The sequence below is a fragment of the Camellia sinensis genome, chromosome 15 (assembly GCF_055761805.1).
Source record: "Camellia sinensis isolate YWXY chromosome 15, ASM5576180v1, whole genome shotgun sequence".
In the NCBI taxonomy this organism is placed as follows: Eukaryota; Viridiplantae; Streptophyta; class Magnoliopsida; order Ericales; family Theaceae; genus Camellia; species Camellia sinensis.
In genome coordinates this window covers 61,874,952-61,902,498 of record NC_138975.1, presented here as the reverse complement: position 1 = coordinate 61,902,498, position 27,547 = coordinate 61,874,952, and the positions used below count along the sequence as shown (strand labels likewise).

At 43.9% G+C, this 27,547-nt stretch overlaps 1 long non-coding RNA gene across 1 annotated transcript; it reads right to left on the bottom strand.

Moving 5' to 3' along the window:
* Window positions 1-27,023, bottom strand: LOC114317100 (uncharacterized). Its single transcript, XR_014356374.1, has 5 exons — window positions 26,829-27,023; window positions 26,273-26,694; window positions 25,386-25,403; window positions 1,002-1,059; window positions 1-295 (listed from the first exon to the last, which is right to left on the bottom strand). It is a non-coding gene; the product is annotated as an uncharacterized LOC114317100 (long non-coding RNA).
* Between the last annotated feature and the right edge of the window lie 524 nt (window positions 27,024-27,547).

Sequence of the window (27,547 nt, the reverse complement as noted above, 5' to 3'; positions counted from 1 at the left end):
TTTCAGTATTGGCAAATCCCTTTTATTTTATATCTCAGCATCACTGTCAACAAACATACACCAGTTTTGTCATGAAACTAGAATTATGTACATCTATGAAGATCCAACATAAATCTGAAAAATAAATAAATAAATAAGAGAGAAAAGAGTAAGCTAGTGTCCTAAGTATGTCCCCTACCTTTTGGAAGTCTGCAGAGATGGCACCATCATTCTCTGAAGCAGTGAGTTCCTGCTCAACCTTTTCAAGACCTTTACTCACAGCTTGCATTTCTTCAGCTAAAGACTTCAATTGGATCTGGCCATTTGATGAGTAGATAGAACAAGCAATAAATTTTACAAGTCAACTAGAGACACCTCATTCACATATTACATTAAGAAAAATGCAAACCTTAGGCTACTTCCAAATGAACGAGATCCTTATCAAAATCCAGCAACTCTAGCATCTTCTCGCCAATGAGCTAATGAAGACAGGAAAGCAATTGACATACTTGGCATTTTCTTGGCAATAAGCTAGTTTCAGCGGTGTTATTTATCTTTGCTACCCCAGTAGAAGATTTCATTCAATGTTTCAGCTTCAAAGATGAAAAAAAAAAAAAAAATATAAGGTATTTAAATAGATTTAGTTCCCAAATCTACAGCTTAGATATACTGATGTTACTTTTATTTTGCCATTGCTATGTCTATGTAAATACATAGAAAAGATGAGCTGCTAAGATTGTCAGTGGAGGTGAAGTCTGATGATGATCTAGCAGCAGCTGCTGCTGAAGCTGGTGATGGAAGGCCAGTCTGCTGCAAAGATTTCCCATATTCTTAAACCAACACAGCATATGACAGAAACATTCTTAAAACTTTGACCCTTAATTTTCTGCAAGATACTTTAATGAAGTTTTATGTGCAAACCACCAGTGGTGTACTTAATAAAAATAGTAACAGGTGAACGCATATAAATTAGAATAGAAACACACCAATTTAGCTGTAAGTTTCATTCTGCATTTACTTACCCACAACATCCTGAGAAGGCACTTCACCAGCATTAACGACAAAAATTATATTCTTCACCTTGTAGACACCCCATTTTTGACCGTCCTCAAGACTTGGACGTCACCGCTTGGAACGCTTGGTGATTATCCGTGTTTGTGTTCGTTTGGAGTTCCCGGAAGTCTCGGCTCGCGCGCCCTGCCTCAGGATCTCTGAACTTGACCGTTTAGTGTCTGGTTTCACACCAAACACTTATGTTTTGCCTTGGAAGGGCAAGGAAGGCCTTGTAAGGCATCCTCACACACCACCGACAGTGGCTAGAGGTCACCGGCTGGTCTTTTGCTTCCATCGGCACTATTTGTTGCCGGTCGGCACATTTTATTGCCGGTCGGCATAGTTTGTTGCCGGTTGGCACTCTTTTTTGTCGAAACAACTTTTTTGGGCAACCGACCACTGTTCATCCACTTTATGGACATATTTTGTGCCAGCTGTGATAGCTGGCACCAACTCTGCCTCCCTCCATACACGTGTATGGAGGGATCTCCCTCTAAGCAAGCTTGTTGTATAAGCTTTGCAAGAGGGAGTCTTATAAGAGGACGGGTCTTCCTCTTTGATCTAGGTTAGAATTTTGGAACCAAAAACCAGAGCTTTGAGATATAGATACACTCTATCTCTATATCTCCCTCTCTCCCCTCCTTTGTGTGTGTTTCCTTTGCCTAAAGGTGGTTTTTACCTTACTTTTGCACCATTACACACACTATTACACCTTACTCCGAGATTGAGGAACTTGGGGGGTTGATTCTTGAGTTTTTGGACTGGTTTTGATCAAAAGAAGAGGGCTAGACCATTTGTTCTTCAAGGGTTCTTCAAGGGTGAGCATCTTGTTTTATATTCCCCAAACTTGCAATAGTTTTTTACCTATCTTGCTTGCTGTTTTAGCTCTTGTGTATAACATAAAAAGGGCTTGTATTTTCATGCTTTAGAACTTTCATTAAGGTCGTTTTTTGGTTTGAGTGCAAACTCACCCTTCTAGGCCTTGTTTGGTCCATTTTGGTGCCTCTTTGGTAAGGCTTTGTTCACTTCAGTGTTTTGGTCCTTTCACCACTAAAAACCAGTTGATTTTCAGTGTTAGAAAAGGTGGTTTGAAGTCTTGCATAGGGGAGGGACACCCCTCTCCCTTCATTGTTTTGTTTCCTTGCTTTTTGGGCTTAAAAGGGTAGCATGTGTGCTTGATCATTCTTGGCCTCATTTCAGAAGTTTTTTAGGTGTTTTAGGTCATATGTAACCTCTGTTTTTGGCCGGATTTGTGCCTCCTTGTATGCTTGTAGTACTTGCTTTGTATTGCTCCATTTTGCTTAGAAGTGCATCTCATGATTAGGCCATGATTCTTGTGTGTGTTGGCTTAGTTCCATGAAGCTTTTAGTATTGTTTTTCCATGCTTAAAGTCTGTTGGTTATCCATTTGGTCATTCTTGACATGTTTGTTATAGGGGCTATGTATTTTGGCTTGAAAGCTTTGAGCATGTTGACCTCTAGCATGCATGGTTGTGATCACCCTCATGATTTAACATCATTTAGGACCACATTTTAGTCCAAGAATCATGTTTGTATGTGTGCATGCATGACCTCTTTTGTACCCTCTTATGCCTACATTTGAGCCTTGGTGCATACACTCTTTTGGAGTCATTTTAGCTACCATGTTAGGAGGCTTTGGAGTCCCATTCTGCATGTAAAAGGTCTGTCCTTACTTGTCTTAGTCATGCCATGAGTAGTCATGTTGGTGGGGGAAAAATGTCTCTTTTTTGTGCCTTAACCTTGCGACCATTAGTTTGCTTGTTAGCATGAGTATTGGTCCACCTTTTAGACATCTTTTGGCCGCTGTTTTGGGATGGTTTAAGGTCTGCCCCTTTATGGTTCTAGGCCCCATTGCATGCTTGTTTCATATTTGTTGCATGCTTACTTCATTAAGCCTTGTAGTATATTAATCCTATTGTCAAATTGGTCCATGTTTGCATCATTTTTGCACCTTGTATGCTTGGCATTACACATTTGTCATGTTGGTTGCATAATGCTTGTTGTGCCTTGCATCTTGGTATCATGTTGCATTTTGAGCCATGTTTGCATAACATGCATTGCATTTACCTGGTTTGGGGTGTCAAACCAAGTGTGGGAATCAAGGAACATTCATACTTCAAGTGATGTAATGTGCCTCGATTCCCGGTCACCGGGGCCTTTGACTCCAACTTGATAAGGCTTCGGTTTTCATTTTGTTTGTTGCATGCATCTTTATATCAAATGGCAAATTTGATTCTTTGAATCACCATGTACCATTGATGGTTCGAGGATCGAGGGACATGCTTCCTTGAGTTCAAAACATGATAGGAAGTATGACCATGCTTACATGTGCCTGAAAGCCCCATGCCATGCACTGTCTATTCTCTGCTTGCTGTCAAAACTGTCCCTGGCAGGAAGTTTCTGCCGACCGGCAGAATTCAGTGCCGGCCGGCAATTTTTTAAGGGCCGACTATCAATTCAACAGCCGATGGAAATTCTGGAGTGCCGGTAGGAATTCTGTCTGGCCGGTGGTGCTCTGCAGTGTGTAAGGAACCTGCTCCAGGACTTTGTCAATTTTCCGAGAGATAAGGCAGTACAAACAGAAGTGGCAGGGGTACGGTACTAGTTTTTCCGGCGAGCCGAGTTCCGAGCATGCATCATCTGCGTACCCCGAGGCAGAGGCTGTGGCCACTCTCTTCTTTCTTTTGCATCCTTTCTTTTAATTAATTAGAAATTCTGTAATAATTTTATTTGTTTATTATTTGGGACTGTAATATTTATTTGGGCCCTCCGAGTGAAGGCAAATCTGTAATAAGTGTGTGTGAGTGTGTGTATGTCTTGCAACCTCACGTCTTCCTTCCCTTTTATTTACCTGTTTACGATGGTAGATTAGGGCATGTTTAAATTCAGCATACCTTATGCTATGCATGCGTGCATTCATGCATTTGTACTGCATGTATTAGGCTCGGTACATCACGCTAACTGCATTTGTACTTCAATTTACAAATCGAATATGTGATAATTGATCGCATTACATATGCCATGCTTAGGTTAACCGAGCCTATCTAACTTACATCTTGTATGTGTTGCATTAGGCAATTTAACATGAACTAGGACACGCACATTTTGCTAACTAGTTTACTGTTTTGGCATGGAGTACTAGGTAAGCTTTTATGCTTTAGCATATCGCATGCGTGTGAATGTTGCCATGATAGCATGATTACCATGAGGCTAGCTGCTTATGTGATATAACTGCTTGAATGCCTGTGGATGGAGGTTGAATTACCTAAATTGGAATAATGCATTAAAACTGTGAGTTTTAAGCCCACTAGATAGTGGCAAAATCATCTTTTCTAAATGCCCACTTGAGGGTGGCAAAATCCGCATTTTAGCCTACTTGCGAGTAGCAAACCATTTTCAAAACAAACATGAAATGTTTTGTTCCAATTTGGGCGATTTGGTCTATACTTGTTTGCTGCGCGCACAACATAGTAATTCTAGGCTAATAACCAGTTTAAGAACACATAACGTTTTCAAAATTGGATATCATGGTTAGTAGAGGCCGGTCTTCAGACCGGGCGAGAGGGGGTGCTCATAGCTGACCTTCCCCGATCGTACCCAAGTTCCCGAGCCGAGGCTACTTTGGTGATGACAGACACGTGGCCTTCGGCACCGAGTCAGGGTTTCCTAAATTTCCCCATTTAAAAATATTTAGGTGGTGACTCTGTATCTGGCAAAGTAGTCCATGTTTGGTACTTCTTTTCAAAAAACCTGTTTCTCAAAATGATTTGCCGGATTTGGACTCTTTGGTTCAAGATTAAGAACCGACACAAATCGAGAGTCCGAACTGTAGCGAGGTCCCGTACGGACTTGTTACAGTTTCTGGCGACTCTGCTGGGGAATTTTAGAGAGCTTGACTCAAACTCGTGATATCCTGTTTTGATTTCGCTTGTGTGTTTCTTTGCATTGCATGTGCATTGGTGCGCCTAGGAACACAGTGTTTGCTATCTGTCATTCCTGAACGGTTTGCCGGAGGCTTGTCTTGTCAAGGCATGTCCATAAGGCTGACCGGCTATGGGCTCTGACAGTATGGGAACACAAACCCCGGTTTACCGGGGCACCCTTTCTGACCATTCGACCTAGTACATTTTTCGGATCCATAGTGACCATTCCAAATTAGGACAGGCTGCTTACCCGATGTTAGGTTGTTTGAGAACTGCTGCGTGCATAGTGAAACCCTAGCTCCTAACAAAATAGGACAGGGAAACCCTACCCCAACATAGGGGTGTTTTTGGCTCTCTTTACTTGCTATGTGCTTTTAGAGTGTTGCTCTACAGGAACGTGCATATCAGTTTGCAAGATTGAGTATTAGGCCTGAGGGCATCAGCATCAGTTTATGAGAATCAGTTATCCGCGGATATCAGGGTTCAGTTTTGGGAACAGAGATTTCGGGAAATAGTGATCAGTATCGGGGAACAGTGTGTTCGGCTTATCGAACTGTGCATTGTGAATGCCCAACTGCATGTTGTATGTGTTTATTTTAAAGCAGTTATGCCGTCCGATTGCTTGTTTATTTACTGCTTTATTTATCTTTTTGCTAGGTAGTTTAGCATCATTGCTTCCAACCCGGTAGACATCCCCCAAGCACTCTGGGTCAGAGGTCGTCGACTCCATCGATCTGAGGATCTGATAGCAGGACAACCGGTGTACCACTCTCTACCCCCGGTTACTAAACGGAAGGCAACTAGGCAGAGGGCATCGGTTCAGCAGTCAGTTCAGAGGGCCTTATCTACCCCACCTGAGTTCAGTAGGGATCAGGGTCCTGTTTCACCTACAGAAAGAGAACATATACCAGTAATTCAACCAGAGTGGAATAGTATGGCTAGCTTAGAGGAGATGGTGCGCCAACTTCAGGAAAGCATGAAAATGATGCAGCAGGATGCTGTCCGACAGGCAGAATTCACGAAACAACAAGCCACAGTTATGGGTGAGCAAGCGGAGTTAATTGTGAGATTGCAGCAGCAAACTAGGACGTCAGCTTCACAGCAAGTCCCTCCCCCACTAAGGGTTCCGATACCCGAAGAGACTCCAAATGCCAGGAACGTCCAAGAAGATACGGACATCCCAACGGGGCCAGCTCCACCCCCGATCCTGCCTCTGCAATCCAAGGCACCCACTCCTATCAATCTATCGGATTCTCCCTTTGAGTCCGAGGTGGACCCTGTGGCATTGAAAATGCACAAGCTTGAAAAGCTGTTCAAAAAGTCTCAGGGTGCGAAGTCCATTCCGGACATTGGAGACGGATACACTGATACAGCCGTGACGCTGCCAGATCGGTTTAAGATGCCACAAATCGATCGTTTTGACGGATCTGAGGATCCCATGGTACACCTGCGACTATTTTCAGACGTCCTAAGGCCAATGGGCCTCACTAGATTGCAGAAGCTGTCTTTATTCGGCCGGACCCTGTCGGGTGTAGCGGCCGCATGGTATGCAAAATTGGAAGATGACGTCAAGAGAAGTTGGGACGAGATGGCTGAGGCCTTCATCCTGCAGTACTCGTATATCACACAAATCGAGATCACGACCTGGGATCTCGAGACAACGAGACAAGAAACCAAGGAGAGTTTCTCAGAATTTGTAACCAGATGGCGGGCTAAGGCTTCGATGATGACCTTAAGACCCACGGACAAGGACCAGATTCGGATGATTGTGCGCAATCTTCAGCCGAAGCTAATGCAGAAGATGATTGTAATCCCCTTCCCTACTTTTGCTGATCTACATGAAATGGGGGTGCAGATCGAGGATGCCTTAAAACAAGGCCTGATTGATAATGACCGGGAACAGCCCCGCAGAACTTTCAATCGAAATGCTACTGCAGGCCCGAGTGGCGCTACAACTGCCAGGACCTCTGAAGTGAGTATGGTCACCACCAACCCTTCCCCAAGAACTACAGCAGCCACACCATTCTCCGGTGCGTCTGGAAGCAACCCTCAAACAACCAAATACCCTCCCAGAAATACCAGAACCTTCGCTCCACTTTATATGCCCCTATCCAAAGCTTTGGGGGTTTTGATCAGAAAAGGGCATCTGAAGCCCCTAGAGCCGCGGCCCTTACCCGAAAGACTCCCCGCCACCCACAATCCAGCCAAGTATTGTGCATTCCACCAGCAGCACGGTCACGACACCGACCTGTGCTTTCGATTGCGTCATGAAATCCAAGATCTCATTGATAATGGGGTGATTTTACCTCCTGAAAAACCCAATGTTACTACAAATCCTCTCCCCGCACATAACCAAGTTCCACCACCCAAAAGAGTCAATTTCATTCACACTGGGGTCGCATCCTACGATCCTAGTATTTATATCACACCCTCCTACCTACCTAAGCCGGAGGTTTTCCTTCTTGATAGCACCGATTTGTGCATGATGGACGTCTCCATAACCCAACCCAAGCCAGTGGTGGTGACCATCGAGAACAGGAAAGAGATTGTCGAGCCAGAGTCTGCGGAATCTGGAAGTAATGTTGGGAACGCTTATAGTCCAAGTGACTACATTTCACCAATGGGCCAGAATAGACCAGATGTCGAATTTCCAGTCGGGGGAGAGTTGTGCGCAATCCAAAGAGACAGTCCAGGATAGGGAACGGATGATTTGACAGCTGTGGAAGAGGATCTTGCCAAGTTCCAGTTTCAAGATAACCAAGACCCAGAAGACCCAACCGTCAACTGGTTCGATTATGAGGAAGCGGCTGAGGCCACGGGATGGTTGGACGATCAGCCAGATGTGGTAGGAGGATTTCAGTCAGAACAAGGCCCGGCAGGGGCAGAAGTGTCAATAACAACCGGGAAGGTCGAAGAACAGAATACATCGCCGGAGAGCGCCGGTGTCGAGAGTTTCGCTCAGGAATGGAGCATTTTGAGTACAGGGATCATTGAGCAATCTACTGCGTTGACACAGTCAGAACAGGGAAGATTCGAAGATTCTGAGAGGATCAGGAAGGAAAAGGCCATGTGGGGGTTTGTAGACACCCCATTTTTGACCGTCCTCAAGACTTGGACGTCACCGTTTGAACACACGGTGATCATCCATGTTTGTGTTCGTTTGGACTTCCCGGAGGCCTCGGCTCGCGTGCCTTGCCTCAGGATCTCCGAACTCGACCGTTTAGTGTCTGGTTTTGCACCAAACACTTGTGTTTTGCCCTGGAAAGGCAGGGTAGGGCTTGTGGACCATCCCCACCCATCACCGGCAGTGGCTAGAGGCCACCGGCAATGCATATTGCCGGCCGGCACCTTTTGTTGCCGGTCAGCACTATTTTGTGCCTGTCGGCACTCCTTTTGGCCAAGATGGCATTTTTGGCCGGCCGATTGCTGTTCATCTGCTTTTGCAGATATTTTTAGACAGCTGTCTTGCTTTTGGCTCCCCTCCATACACGTGTATGGAGGGATCTCTCTCTTGGAAGCTTGTCTTGTAAGCTTTACAAGACAAAAGCTTTTATATAGAGAGGGGTTGAGCTCTTGGCTTGAGAGGTTAGAGACTTTAGACATTTTAGAGAGGGAAAAACACAGAGAGAAGCTCTGGTTTTAGGGTTTGAGTTGCATACACATCCTATCTCTATATTTACTCTTGTGTGTGTTTTAGTCCATACTATTGCACACAAGCACCTAGTGTTTCACCTTCCTCTTGAAACTAGGGTTCTAAGGGCTTGTTCTTGAGGTTCTTGACTGGTTTGGAGCCAAGGGAGGCCATTGGAGCACCATTTGTGAAGGGGTCATCAACGGTAAGAAACTAACACCTTTATTCCCCATTTTTGCACCTTGTTTATACGTATCTTAAATTCGTTTTTGAGCTTAGTGTATAACATAAAAAAGTTCTGTTTTTAAGCCCTCTTTATTGTTTATTAAGAGTGTTTTGTTATTTGAGGGTGGTTGACCCCCCTTAGGCCTTGAAAGGCCTCATTTTGAGCCATTTTGTGCTAGCTCCGGGATTTTGGTGTTGAGGTCTCTTCACCACTGAAATCTTGAGGGATTTTAGTGGTCAAGATGATGCCTTGAAGTCCCAAGAAGGAGAGGGCCACCCCCTCTCTTTGTTGTCCTTAAAAAGGGCATGTTTTGGCCTCTTGAGAGAGCATTATGCTTGAGTGTGTGTTGAGCATGTTTGGTCTATTTTTCATGCTTATATATCCATAATATAACATGACTTTAAGTTGGTTTTGGTACTCCACGCATGCTTAGCATAGTTGCCATGTAATGCCTTGTTTATGCCTTAATGTGCCTTAGGTTGTTAGCCTTTGTTGGAGCATGTTTTAGGCTTAGTCTTGTGAAGATTATGTGCATATTTTGCCATGTTTTAGGTCTGTCCATAAGTGTTTGGGTCGATTTTGGCATGCTTGATATAGCTCCTTTGTATTTGGGCTTGTTAGCCTTGAGTATGTGCATGTGTAGCATGACATCTTTGCATCGAATTGGTGATTTGGGATCCCTCCACATGCTATTTCAGTCCCATTTCCATGCTTGTTTGATTGCCTTGCATGCCCCTTTGATGCTTTGGAAGCTTGTGTAGCAATGCTCCATGTTTTGGTGTTTGTGCATGCTTTTGTTTTTGGGTCATTTAGATGCCATCTAAGTGGTCCTTAGGCCTTGTATTAATGCCCTAAAACTCTGTTTTGGGTCAATGATTTCATGCCATGTTTGGTCTTGCTAAGTGTAGTCCAATACCCCATTGGTTTGCTTTGAATACTTGGACTATTTGTTGCATGTTTGGCTTGATTTATTGCTTGGTTTGGCACCATGTTTTAGCATGATTTCAATGCTTATGTCGCATGCTAATTAGTCCATGATTCCCCCTTTCAAATGTGTTTGAGGGTTGTTCAATTTGTGCCTAAGGTTTGGACCATAACATGTGTATGTGTGCATGTATGTTTAGCCTCCATTTTTGAGCATTATGGCTACTGTTTTAGGCCTATTTAGAGTTGCCTAATTCATGTTTAAGTCCATCTTCGCACCCATTTGCATCGCCATATGTATGCTTGTATGCTTGCATAGGTTAGTTGCCATGCCATGTTGCATCCTTAGCTTGTATGCTTAGGTTGCATTGCATTTTGCATGCATTCCTTGCCCCTTGATTTGGTGATAGGGATTAGGACTTTGGTTTGATTTGGTTTGCATTTCATTTGAAATCAAAGTTGCATACTCGGTTCTTTGGGCCATCATGCATGGAAATGCGTGATTGGTGGTCCGAGAATCGAGGCACAGGCCCCTTTGAGTCATTATCATGGTAAGGGACATGGTCGGTGCATATATGCCTTGAATTGAGCTGCCATGCTTTGCCTTGCCCTCTGTTGCTGTCATTTGCAGATTCTGTAGGAACATTATGCCGACCGGCAGTGTAAGGTGTCGGCCGGCAATCTTTCCTCTACCGACAACTCCATTTTGTGCCGACGGCCACACACCAGTGCCGACGGTAATTCCACTCAGCCGGTGGCACTCCCCAGTGTCCAGGGATGCAGTTCTGAGGTTTTGACAGCCTCCAGAGGAGCAGAGGAAAGAAAACAGAGGCAGTTTGCGCATGGCGGCGCGTTTCCCGAGGCGATTTATCTGCTTTTCTTAGTTTATTTAATTCGTTAATTAAATTAATTTGTAATATTAATTAGCTTGCGTAGTTAATTAATTTGTAATATTTATTTGGTCCCTCCGAGCGAGGTCAAATCTGTAATAAGTGTGCGTGGGTGGTGTGTATGTCTTCCAATCCCCACTTCTTTCTTCCCTTTTACTTACCTGCTTTGATGGTTAGTATTAGGGCACGTTTAATTTAGCATACCTTATGCTATGCATGCGTGCATCCATGCATTTGTATTGCATGCATTAGGCTCGGTACATCACGCTAACTGCATTTGTACTCCAAATTCTAAACTGAATATGTGATAGTTGTGCATTCTCACATGCCATGTTTAGGATAGCCGAGCCTATTCTAGCAACACTTTGTATGCGATAAATTAGGCACTTAACATGGACTTGGATCATGCATGTTTTGCTAACGAGTTCTTTGTTTTGGCACGGAGTACGATGTAAGTATTTCCGCTTTAGCATATCGCATGAGTGTGAATATTGCCATGACAGCATGCTTAACATGTGGGTAGATGCTTATGTGTTATAAACTGCTTGGATGCCTGTGGGTGGAGGTTGGATTGTTTGAGTTGAAAAAACTCATTGAAATCCGTGTTTTAACCTACTTGCGAGTAGCAAATTCCAAAGCATTTTCAAAACAAACGGATATGCAATGTTTCTTTCCAAATTAGGCAATCTAGTCTATACTTGTTCGCTGCGCGCATAACATAGTAATTCTAGGCTAATAAATGGAATAAGAACACATAACGTTTTCAAAAACGGATATCATGGTTAGTAGAGGCCGGTCTTCGGACCGGGCGAAAGGGGGTGCTCATAGCTGACCTTCCCCGATCGTACCCAAGCTCCCGAGCCGAGACAACTCCGGTGATGACGGACATGTGGCCTTCGGCACCGAGTCAGGGTTTCCTAAATTTCCCCATTTTAAAAATATTTAGGTGGCGACTCTGTATCTGGCAAAGCAGTCCATGTTTGGCACTACTTTTTCAAAAATCTGTTTCTCAAAACGATTTGCCAGATTTGGACTCTTTGGTTCAGATTAAGAACCGTGACACAAGTCGAGTCCGAACTGTAGTAACCCCAAATGAACAGAACGGGACTCATCCTCCCGGCGCGTTCGGGGACATCTACAGGGTTGAGACTGCCACAAGTACAGAAATGGAGAATGCTGCAAGCATAGGGATAAAAGGGACTGCAAGTATCGGGACAGTTATGCCAAAACCAGACAGATGCCTGTCGGCTGCAGATGGTATGTGGTGGGAAGACGACGATCTATGTCTTGCCCACACGGACGAAGATTGGGAAAATAACCAGCCAGATGATATCTGGTATATCGGCGAAGTCGATCACATGACTAGGAGTGGACGGTACTTCAAGCCTGCACACCTAGATCAACCGGAAGCGTCGGGAAAAGATAAGGAGGCAGAGAAGCAAAAGGAAAAGCAACTCGAAGATGAGGCCGTATTGAGAAAATTGAAAAAGATACAAGCAGACATCTCCATCTGGGGACTGCTTATGGCTTCTCGAGTACATAGACAAGCCGTTCTTACAGCCATGGACAAAGCCAAGCTTTCCATAGACACCACGCCCGAACAGCTGGTGGGCTTAGTCTTTTCGGGAGGAAGTTCCCCAGCATTGAGTTTTTCTGACAAAGAACTGCCACCCGAGGGTGCGAACCATAACAAGCCACTCTACATCTCTGTGGAGTGCAAGGATAAATGGATACCTGTGGTGCTTGTCGACACGGGGTCCGCCATCAACGTCTGCCCGGCAAGGACAGCTTATGCGATTGGTCTGAAAGTCGTGGATTTCGTGCCAACGGCCAAGGTAATTCGGGCGTATGACAACACAAGCCGGGAAGTAATGGGAACAGTTAAGATTCAAACAAAGGTTGGGCCGGGACAGCACGAGATAGACTTCCATGTCTTCGAGGTTCCTGCAACGTTCAACCTGCTTTTGGGGCGGCCGTGGCTGCATCAGGTAAAGGCGGTCTCCTCTACCCTACATTAAGTGGTGAAATACCCCTATGGGAAGGGAGTGGCCATTGTCTTCGGAAATTCATCAATTCATCCGCCACCAGAAGTATCCACGCCTGTCCTAGAAATTGAACACGGTATGGAAGATGTGTTCATATCAGGTTTTACCTTGGCTGAGGCTCAGGTTGTACAGGACATCATGGCAGCTAACGAAGGGGTATATGTCAGTGCCCAAGCAGTCTATCTCATGAACAAACTCCAGCACATCCCCGGGATGGGACTAGGCAAGAGCGGCCGAAAAGGTGTCGCAACATTGGCCGAAGTGCCGCATAACCCTCATACCTTTGGTTTGGGCTACCTTCCCACCAAAGAGGATTGGATAAGGAAAGGAAAGGAAATGGCCGGCAGGGCCAGGGCGAAACAGATGGGGAAGCCCTTTGACTTGATGCACCAGCCCATTTGGGGGACCCTAAACGGACGCTTCGTCCGGGAGGGGGAGGACTTTCCGTTCTGTGGCTTCCCAGAGCCGTGGCTCAACGCGGAAAAGAAGCGCGTACCGGGGTTTGAGATCTTCTTTGATTTACAGTTACCTGAGGATGACATCACCGAAGGGCAGGCAGATCTATCGGCTGAGGCTGAGCAAAGTAAGGAAGTGCAGTCTGAGGACGATGAAAACGAAATGTGGGCAGCGCTGGCATGTCTTCTTTCAAATCCTTCGATCGAACAGAGGTGCTTGGGGGATAGCTCCTCGGTATGTGTAATTGGGAATGAAGCGGCTGCGGGCCTACCATCAGCTATTTTGGATGCGTCCATCGCACCTTCTCTCATCTGGCAATATGAAGAAGGCTTTTTATTTAGCAGCACCGGGTTAGGTAGTGAGCCAGAATCTGATTCCACCGAATCTTGTGCGTCGGAATCAGGTTCCAGCTCAACTGAGTCTGAGTCCGGTATTCCTGGGGGTGATAACCCGGATGCCACAGTCCTGTCTAGGTCGTCATTTTCATTTTCTTTTAAGTTTGTTGTCACAGAGGAATCCGACGGCTCGGAAGTATTTAATGAGAACGGCGTGGATGTAGTTTCGGAGTATTTTTCTGTGCCTTTGATTTATTGCTTAAATCAGAATTTTCAAAATTTTGATGAAAACGACGAGGAAGAAATTCCTCCGGTTTTGCAACGGTTAATTGATCAAGAGCAGGAAAGATTTGTTAAACCTTTAATGGATGAAATCACTACTGTGAATGTTGGTACTGAGAAGGACCCGCGGCTGGTCCAGATCGGGTCCACGTTGTCTTCTGAGGAACGCGAGCGCTTAGTCGCTTTGTTAAAAGATTTCAAAGATGTTTTCGCGTGGTCCTACAAAGACATGCCTGGAATCGATCCTGAGATTGTGCAGCACCGGATCCCTCTTGATCCCGAGGCCCGACCTGTCAAACAGAAGCTCAGAAGGATCCGCCCTGATTGGGCCCTTAAGATCAAGGAAGAGGTCACCAAGCAAATTGATGCAGGCTTCCTGCTGGTGTCTGAATACCCAACTTGGTTGGCCAACATTGTTCCGGTGCCGAAGAAGGACGGCAAAATTCGGGTCTGTGTAGACTTCAGAGATTTGAACAGGGCCAGTCCGATGGACGACTTTCCCTTGCCGCACATTGATGAATTGGTAGATTTCATGGCAGGACACGGCTTGCTTTCGTTTATGGATGGCTTCTCAGGCTATAATCAGATAGTAATGGCACCCGAAGACCGGGAGAAGACTGCATTCACTACCCCGTGGGGTACATATTGTTATAGAGTGATTCCATTTGGGCTGAAAAACGCTGGAGCTACCTATCAACGGGCAGCAACTACAATATTGCATGATATGATCCATAAAGAGGTCGAGGTGTATGTGGACGACATGATTGTCAAGTCCAAAGAAAGAGAAGGACACTACACCGCCTTACAAAAATTCTTCCAAAGGATCAGAGAGTTTCGGCTGCGGTTGAATCCCTAGAAGTGTACTTTTGGTGTTGCAACATGGAAGATGCTAGGGTTTCTGATTACACAAAGGGGCATCGAGGTCGACCCTTCCAAAATCAAGGCCATCTTAGAAATGCCACCACCAAGGACTGAAAAGGAGGTGCGAGGCTTTCTAGGTAAAGTGCAATTCATAAGACGGTTTATCTCTAAATTAACCTTGACTTGTGAACCACTTTTTGGTCTCCTGAAGAAAGGAAAGAAATTCCAATGGGACGGCCGATGTCAAGCAGCTTTTGAACAGATCAAAGAGTATCTACAGAACCCGCCGGTGTTGTCACGGCCAGAGCCGGGGAGACCGTTGATATTGTATCTTTCGGTAACTAAGACCACCATGGGCTGCATGCTCGCGCAAGAGTCAGAGGACAGAGTGGAAAGGGCCATCTACTATCTGAGCAAGAAGATGCTGGATTACGAGACCCGCTATACACCACTGGAGAAGGCTTGTTTGGCCTTGGTATGGGCTACCAAGAACCTGCGGCACTACCTGTTAGCTCACTCTGTAATGTTGGTTTCATATTTGGACCCCATCAAATATCTTTTCGAGAAACCAGCACTTACGGGTAGGCTAGCCCGTTGGCTGCTATTGCTTTCTGAATTTGACTTGAAGTATGTAACACGCAAGTCAGTGAAAGGAAGAGCGGTAGCGGAGTTCCTTGCCGACCACCCGGTTGAGGGGGATGAAGCGGTTGAGTACCTATTCCCAGATGAAGCCATTCTGCACATCGAGGATGAAACTTGGACGATGTACTTTGACGGAGCGTCAAACCAGTATGGGTATGGGATAGGGGTGTTGCTGATAGCGCCTGACGATTCCCGTATCCCTTTAGCATTCAAGCTCCAGTTCAAAGTCTCGAACAATGAGGCAGAGTATGAGGCATGTATTGCTGGTCTGGAAGCAGCCCTAGAACTAGGGGCAAGACGGTTGGACGTCATTGGGGACTCGAACCTTGTTGTGTCTCAAGCAAAAGGAGACTGGAAAGTCAAAGAGGAAAGGATGATAATTTACCACCAAACCTTGGATTTGTTAATTCCTCGGTTTGAGAAGCTAAATTTCACCCACCTAGTAAGAGAGAACAACAGGTTCGCCGATTCATTAGCAACTCTATCTTCCATGATAGACATCCCGTCCGGAGTCCGGATGCGTCCAGTCATCATTGATCAGAAGTTTGCACCAGTATACGAGTCGATTTCCACCATAGATGAGGCTCAAGACGACAACCCCTGGTATTACGACATTTGGAACTTCTTAGAAAAGGAGATGTATCCACCAGGGGCAAGTGCTAAGGATAAGAGGGCCATTAGAAGAATGGCTGTTCAGTTCATCATCTGCGGGGGTAAGCTGTACAAAGGGGTCATCTGGGAATGCATAAGCTCTGTGTAGAAGCTGAAGAGTCGAAGCGCCTAATGGAGGCCATCCATGGAGGGGGGTGTGGTGCGCACATGAATGGAGTAATGCTAGCTAGAAAGATCCTCAGACAGGGCTACTACTGGTCAACCATGGAGGAAGATTGTATCGGCTTTGTTCGGCGATGCCACAAATGCCAGATCCATGCAAACCGTATGAACATCCCACCGTCCAAGCTATACAACATGACGTCCCCGTGGCCATTTTCCGTTTGGGGAATTGATGTGATCGGAGCTGTTACCCCCAAGGGATCGAACGGACACGAGTATATCCTGGTAGCGATAGATTATTTCACAAAGTGGGTCGAGGCCCAATCATACGCGGTGTTGAAGGCGTCGCACGTCGCCAAGTTCATCAGAAACAATATCATTTGTCACTACGGGGTGCCAAACGAGATCATTTCGGATAATGGATCCCACTTTAAGAAAGAAGTGGTCGACTTGTTGGAAAAGTATAATGTGGCTTTTCATAGATCATCTGCGTACCGGCCGCAAACGAATGGAGCAGTTGAGGCCGCCAACAAGAACATCAAGCACATACTGCGGAAAATGGTGGAGACCTATCGAGATTGGCCAGATAATTTGCCGTTTGCTCTGTGGGGCTACAGGACTTCAATTAGAACTTCTACCGGAGCGACTCCGTATTCATTAGTTTATGGAATGGAGGCCGTTCTACCTATTGAAATTGAAGTTCCGTCTTTACGGGTATTGGCTGAGTGTCAGATAGCTGAGGCAGATTGGCAGCAGAGCAGGTTTGAGGAACTCATGCTCTTTGACGAGAGAAGGCTGAAAGCACTATACCACGTCCAGAGTTATCAACGCAGAATTGCGCGGGTTTTAACAAGAAGGTTAAGTCCAGAAATCTAAAGGAAGGGGATTTGGTGCTCAAAGACAACCGAGCTCCCATCCACGACCCGAGGGGCAAGTTCAGACCCAATTGGACTGGTCCCTACATCATCAAAGCTATCTGGTCAGGTGGAGCTGTGGTTCTGATGGACTTAGATGGCTTGGAATTCTCCCAACCGATCAACATGGACAAGTTGAAGAAATACTACCCTTGAGAGGCTCGCTAGGCCGAAAACCTGAAAGGGCGACCTAGGCAAAAGTCAGAGCACAAAAAATTAGAAAATATAAAAACTGAGCTCGCAAGGCTGAAAACCCGCAAAGGGCGGCCTTGGCAAAAGTTAGAGCGCAAAAGGAGAGTGAAAATACTCGAGCGAACCTAAGCCGGAACTACGTAAGGCTTGATTCCCATCCTTGGGATACGTAGGCAGCTTCATCCTGAAGTTCAGCCATAACACTTCCCCGATCAACTTTGTCCATTTGATCATCTCAGTCATCTTTGTCTATCAGCATTCGTTGGAATCCCCAGTACAGTGCTACTCAGACTAGGGGCAACTTTCTGTTGTTGTGCAGTGCTGCGGAGCTCTTCAGACTAGGGGCAACTTTCCAGTTGCAGGGATCTGGGGTTGTGCATCTCAGTGACAAATCTCAGGCGTGTCCAGTTCTGATCCACATCAAAAATGTTTTTGAGAATTTTTAATAAAGCTGATTTCGTTCAAATAATCTTTTACAACTTTGACCATTTTTGGACCAAAAACGGAAAACTTTCAGTACCACAACTTTCAATTTCATTGATTTCAAAACAGAGTTCTCCTGCTCTTACATACAATTGAAGTTTCTTTTTTTTTTTTTTTTTTATTATTACATTCATAAAGAAAACTTGGAAGTACTAATAAAGCAATAAATCTGGGGCATAGTCAAGTCAGGTGTTCCTGCGCTTCCTCCCAGAGCTGGTCGAAGCCTCTAATGCCAAGTTGGGCCCAATCTGTGCTTCTTCGTTAAGCCAATCCACACACTCGTCAGACAAAGTGCAACTGAAAGTAAGAGCGGGGGCCAGGAGTTCTCTCATCCTCCATGCGGTGGCCTGCCAAGCATGCTGTGCGCCTCGGGCCGGGAATGCAGCAGGACACTCTATCCCCTCTGGCGGGCACGTCTAATCATGGCCAAATTGGCGTTGAATCCGAAATGGGAAATAGAATACACAGTGAGTGAGACCAACCAATTGAATCCCAGTCTGCCGGGGCATGTTGTAACTCATTGCCGGGAGGTTCAGCCAAGGGCACCGCCAAGCAATACAGTCTGCGGACAAACGGCACATCCAAGCGAACCACCATCCCTCATCCAAGGCATTGACTAGACGGTGCCGGAAGAAGTAGCCGCGAGCTGAATACGCTGGGCAAGAGTCCACAACCTGCAGTTTGTCAATCAACCATACCTAGGAAGGGATGAAAAATGAGAGAGTAAAGAATAGAGAGATGTACGATGAGAGAAAAGTAAGGATGGCGTTTTGTGAGAAAAGACCGAGCTTGAGGGCCGAGTGACGTAAGCAAAACATAAATGCGAGATTGGGTAGGAAACATTACCTATAGTAGTAGTGGACTTCCTGCTAATCTGGTCGTCTCATGGCGATAAAAAGCGTCTAAGCCCATTAACGTTTCGGCCAGAGTCATAGCAATACAGCTCTTGCCCTCCCTCAAGCCTTGGGCAACCTCAATCAGCCGAACACTAGCCCCTCCAGAGCCTGAGACAAATAGAAAATGGGATAGCATGCACAAACAGAGGGCGTGTCGCCGGAAGCCTTGCCAGTGATGGTTGTTGCGATCACCAACATCAGAAAATCAATTGGCCAAACTCGGAATGTCCAGCATCCCATCACAAATCAGGGACCGAGCGTCACGCAGGCTGAGTCCACACATGCGCCCTAAGGATTGGGCATGACCAAAATTAAGTTGGGGCAGGAGCTCCTCGTCGCGCTCGGACTCCATTAAGGCTCGGAAGTCTTTAAAGGTAGGACATATCTCTTGCCCGGCGAAGCTAAAGACATGTGTCACCAAATTCCAAAACTTTGCCGCGGCATGAAGAAATGGGAAATGCAAGGGGCTGCGACCCAGAGTGAATAGTGCATTTATGCCAAAACCCCGGAAATTCACTTTTTCCGAGCCATCCAAGCTAGCAATCCAAGCTGTGAGGTTTTGAGCAAGAAACTCTTCCATTGGAGCAAATCGGTGTGAAAATGAGAAAAACTACGAAGTTGGGATCTTTTGTAGGAGATAAGGTTGAGTGGAGGACAGGTGTCAACATTCTGCTGATCCCCTCATTTAGTGCCGGCCGGCCAAACTGTTTGCCGACCGGCCATAATAGTTTGCCGAGAAGGCAATTTTATGGCCGGTAGCCATTCCTTGTAGCCGGTGGTCTCTCCCTCAAGCCGATGAGCTTCCTTCTGGTTTCTTAAGCTGTTTATGCTAGGCATTGGGGAATTTCAGCACCTCCAACCCCTCCCCCGCGATCGATCCTTGCGGGGGCACGCCTGTCCGATTGACAACTTGTTGTGCATTTGCTTATCGAGTTGTATTTCACCCTCTTTGAGCTTTTGATTTGTTTATCGAGTTGTACTCACGCTTGTTTGGTTATATTATGTCTTTGTTTTGCTTATCGAGTTGTAAGTCAGTTCACTACCTGATTATTACGATGCAAATTTCCAAAATGAGTTCAATTTCGTTCACATTGTGGTGTGATACCTTGCGATGCGATGCATAGGAAGTTTACAAATGCAACATCTTTTGAACAAAATGGATTGTTTCATTCCCATCACGTGTTTTGCAAAATGTGTAACTTTGAAAAAGAATAAAACCTGCCCGAGGCAGTGCAATGTGCTTAAATTACTAGTAAAAAGGAAAGCAAAGCATAGAGTGACAAGGAAGCAAAGTATCAGAATTGATACCAGTGAAACTCCCCTTATGGTCAACGCACCTTCCGTACCTTTGTTCGGGTCAACGACGCGTTTTCGCACCTTCGTTACTTTAAAACCATGCGAAGACGCGTACTTTTGAAATGTGAACCTTCGAGTTGACCTCAGGCCACAACTTCTGCGAACAATGCTCGATGCGTGCGAAGAATGTCCCGCCCTGTATCCTTTTCATGTCTTGTGAATTCCACAAATTGTTCAATCATGCTATGTAAACAATACCTTTCATTACTTGCGTAGACCGCATATTTCTTAATTTCATTACCTGCGTAGACCACATGTTTTGATTGCCTAGACCGCATATTTCTTAATTTCATTACCTGCGTAGACCGCATGTTTTGATTGCGTAGACCGCATATTTCTTAATTTCATTACCTGCGTAGACCGCATGTTTTGATTGCGTAGACCGCATATTTCTTAATTTCATTACCTGCGTAGACCGCATGTTTTGATTGCGTAGACCACATATTTCTTAATTTCATTACCTGCGTAGACCGCATGTTTTGATTGGGTAGACCGCATATTTCTTAATTTCTTTACCTGCGTAGACCGCATGTATTACTTGCGTAGACCGCATATTTTTTAATTTCTTTACTTGCGTAGACCGCATATTTCTTAATTTCTTTACTTGTGTAGACCGCATGTATTACTTGCGTAGACCGCATATTTCTTAATTTCATTACCTGCGTAGACCGCATGTTTTGATTGCGTAGACCGCATATTTCTTAATTTCCTTACTTGCGTAGACCGCATGTATTGCTTGCGTGGACCGCATATTTCTTAATTTCATTACCTGCGTAGACCGCATGTTTTGATTGCGTAGACCGCATATTTCTTAATTTCATTACCTGCGTAGACCGCATGTTTTGATTGCGTAGACCGCATCTTTATTATTTCTTTACCTGCGTAGACCGCATGTTTTGATTGCGTAAACCGCATATTTCTTAATTTCCTTACTTGCGTAGACCGCCTGTATTGCTTGCGTAGACCGCATATTTCTTAATTTCATTACCTGCGTAGACCGCATGTTTTGATTACGTAGACCGCATATTTCTTAATTTCATTACCTGCGTAGACCGCATGTTTTGATTGCGTAGACCGCATCTTTATTAATTTCATTGCTTGCGTAGACCGCATGCTTATGATCAATTTCATTACCAGCGTAGACCGCATGTTCCACTTACATGTTCGTATTTCCACAGCATTGTTATGCTCCCCACTTGCTTTGCGCTGTCACGCATTTCGAGTATACTACTATGCATGTTGCTAACGATATTGTACCTGTTAAGTTTGTTTTCTTTTCAGGCACGATATTGTATGTACGGTTCATTTGAAGCTGGTGCAACCAGACGAGCCGCACAGGTATTGTATCTCCCGAGTGAGACGTTTTGAGAATTGCATAATTCTCTTACATCCTTTCTGCATTATAGTGTAGTTCGGTGTATGCTAGCTTAAATCTGTTGCATGTATACTTCGTTACAGTTTTCTTTGCATGATCATAAGTTATGCTCGGCTTCGTGCATTGTCTTGCACTTTGCCCCTGCCTTCGGGCGCATATCTTGATTGTCTTGCATGTTTGTCTAAGTCTTCGGCCTTGTCAAAAATGGGTCGTCTCTGGGCTTTGACATTCACTCCCGTCATTGTTATGACTTTCGAGTTCTGTCAAAGAGGGGCAACTGTAGACACCTCATTTTTGACCGTCCTCAAGACTTGGACGTCACCGCTTGGAACGCTTGGTGATTATCCGTGTTTGTGTTCGTTTGGAGTTCCCGGAAGTCTCGGCTCGCGCGCCCTGCCTCAGGATCTCCGAACTTGACCGTTTAGTGTCTGGTTTCACACCGAACACTTATGTTTTGCCTTGGAAGGGCAAGGAAGGCCTTGTAAGGCATCCCCACACACCACCGGCAGTGGCTAGAGGTCACCGGCTGGTCTTTTGCTTCCATCGGCACTATTTGTTGCCGGTCGGCACATTTTATTGCCGGTCGGCATAGTTTGTTGCCGGTCGGCACTCTTTTTTGTCGAAACAACTTTTTTGGGCAGCCGACCACTGTTCATCCACTTTATGGAGATATTTTGTGCCAGCTGTGATAGTTGGCACCAACTCTGCCTCCCTCCATACACGTGTATGGAGGGATCTCCCTTTAAGCAAGCTTGTTGTATAAGCTTTGCAAGAGGGAGTCTTATAAGAGGAAGGGTCTTCCTCTTTGATCTAGGTTACAATTTTGGAACCAAAAACCAGAGCTTTGAGATATAGAAACACTCTATCTCTATATCTCCCTCTCTCCCCTCCTTTGTGTGTGTTTCCTTGGCCTAAAGGTGGTTTTTACCTTACTTTTGCACCATTACACACACTATTACACCTTACTCCGAGATTGAGGAACTTGGGGGGTTGATTCTTGAGTTTTTGGACTGGTTTTGATCAAAAGAAGAGGGTTAGACCATTTGTTCTTCAAGGGTTCTTCAAGGGTGAGCATCTTGCTTTATATTCCCCAAACTTGCAATAGTTTTTTACCTATCTTGCTTGCTATTTTAGCTCTTGTGTATAACATAAAAAGGGCTTGTATTTTCATGCTTTAGAACTTTCATTAAGGTCGTTTTGTGGTTTGAGTGCAAACTCACCCTTCTAGGCCTTGTTTGGTCCATTTTGGTGCCTCTTTGGTAAGGCTTTGTTCACTTCAGTGTTTTGGTCCTTTCACCACTAAAAACCAGTTGATTTTCAGTGTTAAAAAAGGTGGTTTGAAGTCTTGCATAGGGAAGGGACACCCCTCTCCCTTCATTGTTTTGTTTCCTTGCTTTTTGGGCTTAAAAGGGTAGCATGTGTGCTTGATCATTCTTGGCCTCATTTCAGAAGTTTTTTAGGTGTTTTAGGTCATATGTACCCTCTGTTTTTGGCCGGATTTGTGCCTCCTTGTATGCTTGTAGTACTTGCTTTGTATTGCTCCATTTTGCTTAGAAGTGCATCTCATGATTAGGCCATGATTCTTGTGTGTGTTGGCTTAGTTCCATGAAGCTTTTAGTATTGTTTTTCCATGCTTAAAGTCTGTTGGTTATCCATTTGGTCATGCTTGACATGTTTGTTATAGGGGCTATGTATTTTGGCTTGAAAGCTCTGAGCATGTTGACCTCTAGCATGCATGGTTGTGATCACCCTCATGATTTAACATCATTTAGGACCACATTTTAGTCCAAGAATCATGTTTGTATGTGTGCATGCATGACCTCTTTTGTACCCTCTTATGCCTACATTTGAGCCTTGGTGCATACACTCTTTTGGAGTCATTTTAGCTACCATGTTAGGAGGCTTTGGAGTCCCATTCTGCATGTAAAAGGTCTGTCCTTACTTGTCTTAGTCATGCCATGAGTAGTCATGTTGGTGGGGGAAAAATGTCTCTTTTTTATGCCTTAACCTTGGGACCATTAGTTTGCTTGTTAGCATGAGTATTGGTCCACCTTTTAGACATCTTTTGGCCGCTATTTTGGGATGGTTTAAGGTCTGCCCCTTTATGGTTCTAGGCCCCATTGCATGCTTGTTTCACATTTGTTGCATGGTTACTTCATTAAGCCTTGTAGTATATTAATCCCATTGTCAAATTGGTCCATGTTTGCATCATTTTTGCACCTTGTATGCTTGGCATTACACATTTGTCATGTTGGTTGCATAATGCTTGTTATGCCTTGCATCTTGGTATCATGTTGCATTTTGAGCCATGTTTGCATAACATGCATCGCATTTACTTGGTTTGGGGTGTCAAACCAAGTGTGGGAATCAAGGAACATTCATACTTCAAGTGATGTAATGTGCCTCGATTCCCGGTCACCGGGGCCTTTGACTCCAACTTGATAAGGCTTCGGTTTTCATTTTGTTTGTTGCATGCATCTTTATATCAAATGGCAAATTTGATTCTTTGAATCACCATGCACCATTGATGGTTCGAGGATCGAGGGACATGCTTCCTTGAGTTCAAAACATGATAGGAAGTATGACCATGCTTACATGTGCCTGAAAGCCCCATGCCATGCACTGTCTATTCTCTGTTTGCTGTCAAAACTGTCCCTGCAGGAAGTTTCTGCCGACTGGCAGAATTCAGTGTCGGTCGGCAATTTTTTAAGTGCCAACTATCAATTCAACAGCCGATGGAAATTCTGGAGTGCCGGTAGGAATTCTGTCTGGCCGGTGGTGCTCTGTAGTGTGTAAGGAACCTGTTCCAGGACTTTGGCAATTTTCAGAGAGATAAGGCAGTACAAACAGAAGTGGTAGGGGTACGGTACGGGTTTTTCGGGCGAGCCGAGTTCCGAGCATGCATCATCTGCGCACCCCGAGGCAGAGGCTGTGGCCACCCTCTTCTTTCTTTTGCATCCTTTCTTTTAAGTAATTAGAAATTCTGTAATAATTTTATTTGTTTATTATTTGGGACTGTAATATTTATTTGGGCCCTCCGAGTGAAGGCAAATCTGTAATAAGTGTGTGTGAGTGTGTGTATGTCTTGCAACCTCACGTCTTCCTTCCCTTTTATTTACCTGTTTACGATGGTAGATTAGGGCATGTTTAAATTCAGCATACCTTATGCTATGCATGCGTGCATTCATGCATTTGTACTACATGTATTAGGCTCGGTACATCACGCTAACTGCATTTGTACTTCAATTTACAAATCGAATATGTGATAATTGATCGCATTACATATGCCATGCTTAGGTTAACCGAGCCTATCTAAATTACATCTTGTATGTGTTGCATTAGGCAATTTAACATGAACTAGGACACACACATTTTGCTAACTAGTTTACTGTTTTTGCATGGAGTACTAGGTAAGCTTTTATGCTTTAGCATATCGCATGCGTGTGAATGTTGCCATGATAGCATGATTACCATGAGGCTAGCTGCTTATGTGATATAACTGCTTGAATGCCTGTGGATGGAGGTTGAATTACCTAAATTGGAATAATGCATTAAAACTGTGAGTTTTAAGCCCACTAGATAGTGGCAAAATCATCTTTTCTAAAAGCCCACTTGAGGGTGGCAAAATCCGCATTTTAGCCTACTTGCGAGTAGGAAACCATTTTCAAAACAAACATGAAATGTTTTGTTCCAATTTGGGCGATTTGGTCTATACTTGTTTGCTGCGCGCACAACATAGTAATTCTAGGCTAATAACCAGTTTAAGAACACATAACGTTTTCAAAATTGGATATCACGGTTAGTAGAGGCCGGTCTTCAGACCGGGCGAGAGGGGGTGCTCATAGCTGACCTTCCCCGATCGTACCCAAGTTCCCGAGCCAAGGCAACTTTGGTGATGACGGACACGTGGCCTTCGGCACCGAGTCAGGGTTTCCTAAATTTCCCCATTTAAAAATATTTAGGTGGCGACTCTGTATCGGGCAAAGTAGTCCATGTTTGGCACTTCTTTTCAAAAAACCTGTTTCTCAAAACGATTTGCCGGATTTGGACTCTTTGGTTCAAGATTAAGAACCGACACAAATCGAGAGTCCGAAATGTAGCGAGGTCCCCCGCGGACTTGTTACACACCTCTTCTGAGGTTCCATTCTACATAAACATTCAATTCAAATCATGAATCAGTTTCATCCTCTAATCATAATTCATAACCAAGCAATCAAAAAATCAATGAGTCATCAAATAATACTGATTATCTCCGTCTTTTTGTTTTTTGATAAGTAACTACCAGTCAATACATTGTACCACATATTAAATAATTAAACAAAACATAACAAAATTTCCAATCAATAGAATAAGCAGTAATGCTTTTTGTCAACGTTTTCAACAATAATAATTGAAACCCCTTTTCAATTTCAATTCATTTACACCACCAAAACAATCAAGATCTAATTCCTCGGTAAACAACAATACAAAACATTTTAAACATCAGATTTTATTCAATTAAGACTAATACATCATCTATAATCCAAAAAAAATAAGGCAAAATCTCACCTAATTTAATCATCATCTATTAAATAATTAAACATCATCTATTAAATAATTAAGACTAATATATCATCTATCATCAGAATAAACATCAGATTTTAATGGACAAATCTCTAGATTATGAAAAAAACATATACCCAATCAGTTTGTTTCACACCAAATCTCACCTAATTTATAATCCAAAAAATAAGAGAGTTCTTTTACTCTTCTTCATTTCTAATCATTTCTTACCAAATCACCCAATCCAAACAGACAGTTAGAAACAGGAACAATCAATCATATATATATATATATATATATTCATAAATTTTGATGAAGAAATCATACTACAAGTGAGATGGTGAGTGTGTATGTACGTCTAATCTGATTCTATACACACAAGTGAGATAGTGAGTGTGCATCATGTGCTATTTCATCCGTAACCAACTGAAAGCACTCAAGAATGTATCCAAATGTAAACTACTTTATCTCACCTTCAGGCTTATGCGCAATGAATTTATAGACGTTTCAATTAAGCATTTTTCGGCCTCATTTTGATATATTAAAACCTGAGAAAGGAAGTGCAAAAATCTGGATTAGGTCCATGGACAGCAATCAAATCGTTGAAAACCATATTGAATTAAATATAATGAAAAACCACCAAGTATAGATAGGTTTCACCTATATAAACTTCGAATTGCAAGAGGTACTGAAATATAGGAAGTTAAGAGTTGGGGCTGGAGTGCATTGCAAACAATTAAAAAAAACTACGATTGGCAATCCATAACATGTTACACAACCAAATCAATAGAAATTTCCATTGAAGAGCTATAAGCACAACACAATTCAAAATACCTCACAAGGTCTTGTCTCTCTATGAATCCTTGCTGCTTGAGATCATAGAGTTGAAATGAAACTGCAAGGGAGAAAAATTTAAGTTAATTGAATAGAAATCAAATCAAAATCAAAACCCTAGAAATCAAAATCAAAGAGAGATGAGAGAGGAGAAACTGAATTAATCGAATAAGGCATGCAATCCAAGGCTCTCACCGAATTAATCCAAGGATCTTACCGAATCAATCGATTGGTGCTCATGTAACTAACATCATCGGAGGGGCAGTGGCTGGTGGTGGTAGTCTACAAATAACTCGGACTTTAAAATGTCACTATGCAACTAGGCAACACCATTCACCTGCAGACAGATGGCCAACGAGATAAGTCACTTTTTCATTTCCAAATGAAATTGATCAACAAATTATAAGAGGTCGTACATGATTAGTGGATCAAGGGCTTAACAAATGAGCATGACTACGGGCATATGACTAAATAAAGGCAATGAAGCAAATGTTATACATTCTTTAGCTCATTTACTAATATTTTCAGTTTTTTACATAACTGGTGATTAATATGTTGATAGTCTCTCTCCTTTATATCTTGTATCAGATCTGTCAACTGGCTGAATCAAACCCGAATGCTATTTTTTTCAAGGTTAACTATGAATAGTAAAGAAGTTAACTATGAGGCAGGGGCTGCCAGATTCAAGTTATGTCTGGATTCAGTAAACTTCCTCGATGTGGACTTTGGAAAAATGAAACTATCTTTTTAGCTATGAAAATTTCATAACTTGAGAATTATTATCTTTGTTTCAGTGAGGTTGAAAATTGGATGTGTATATGTATGTGTATGTGTTTAATATACTTTTCAAAGCCCAGCTTAAGTTAGAACCCAAATTTTTCATTTTTTTTCTCAAACAAATATAAACAAATATA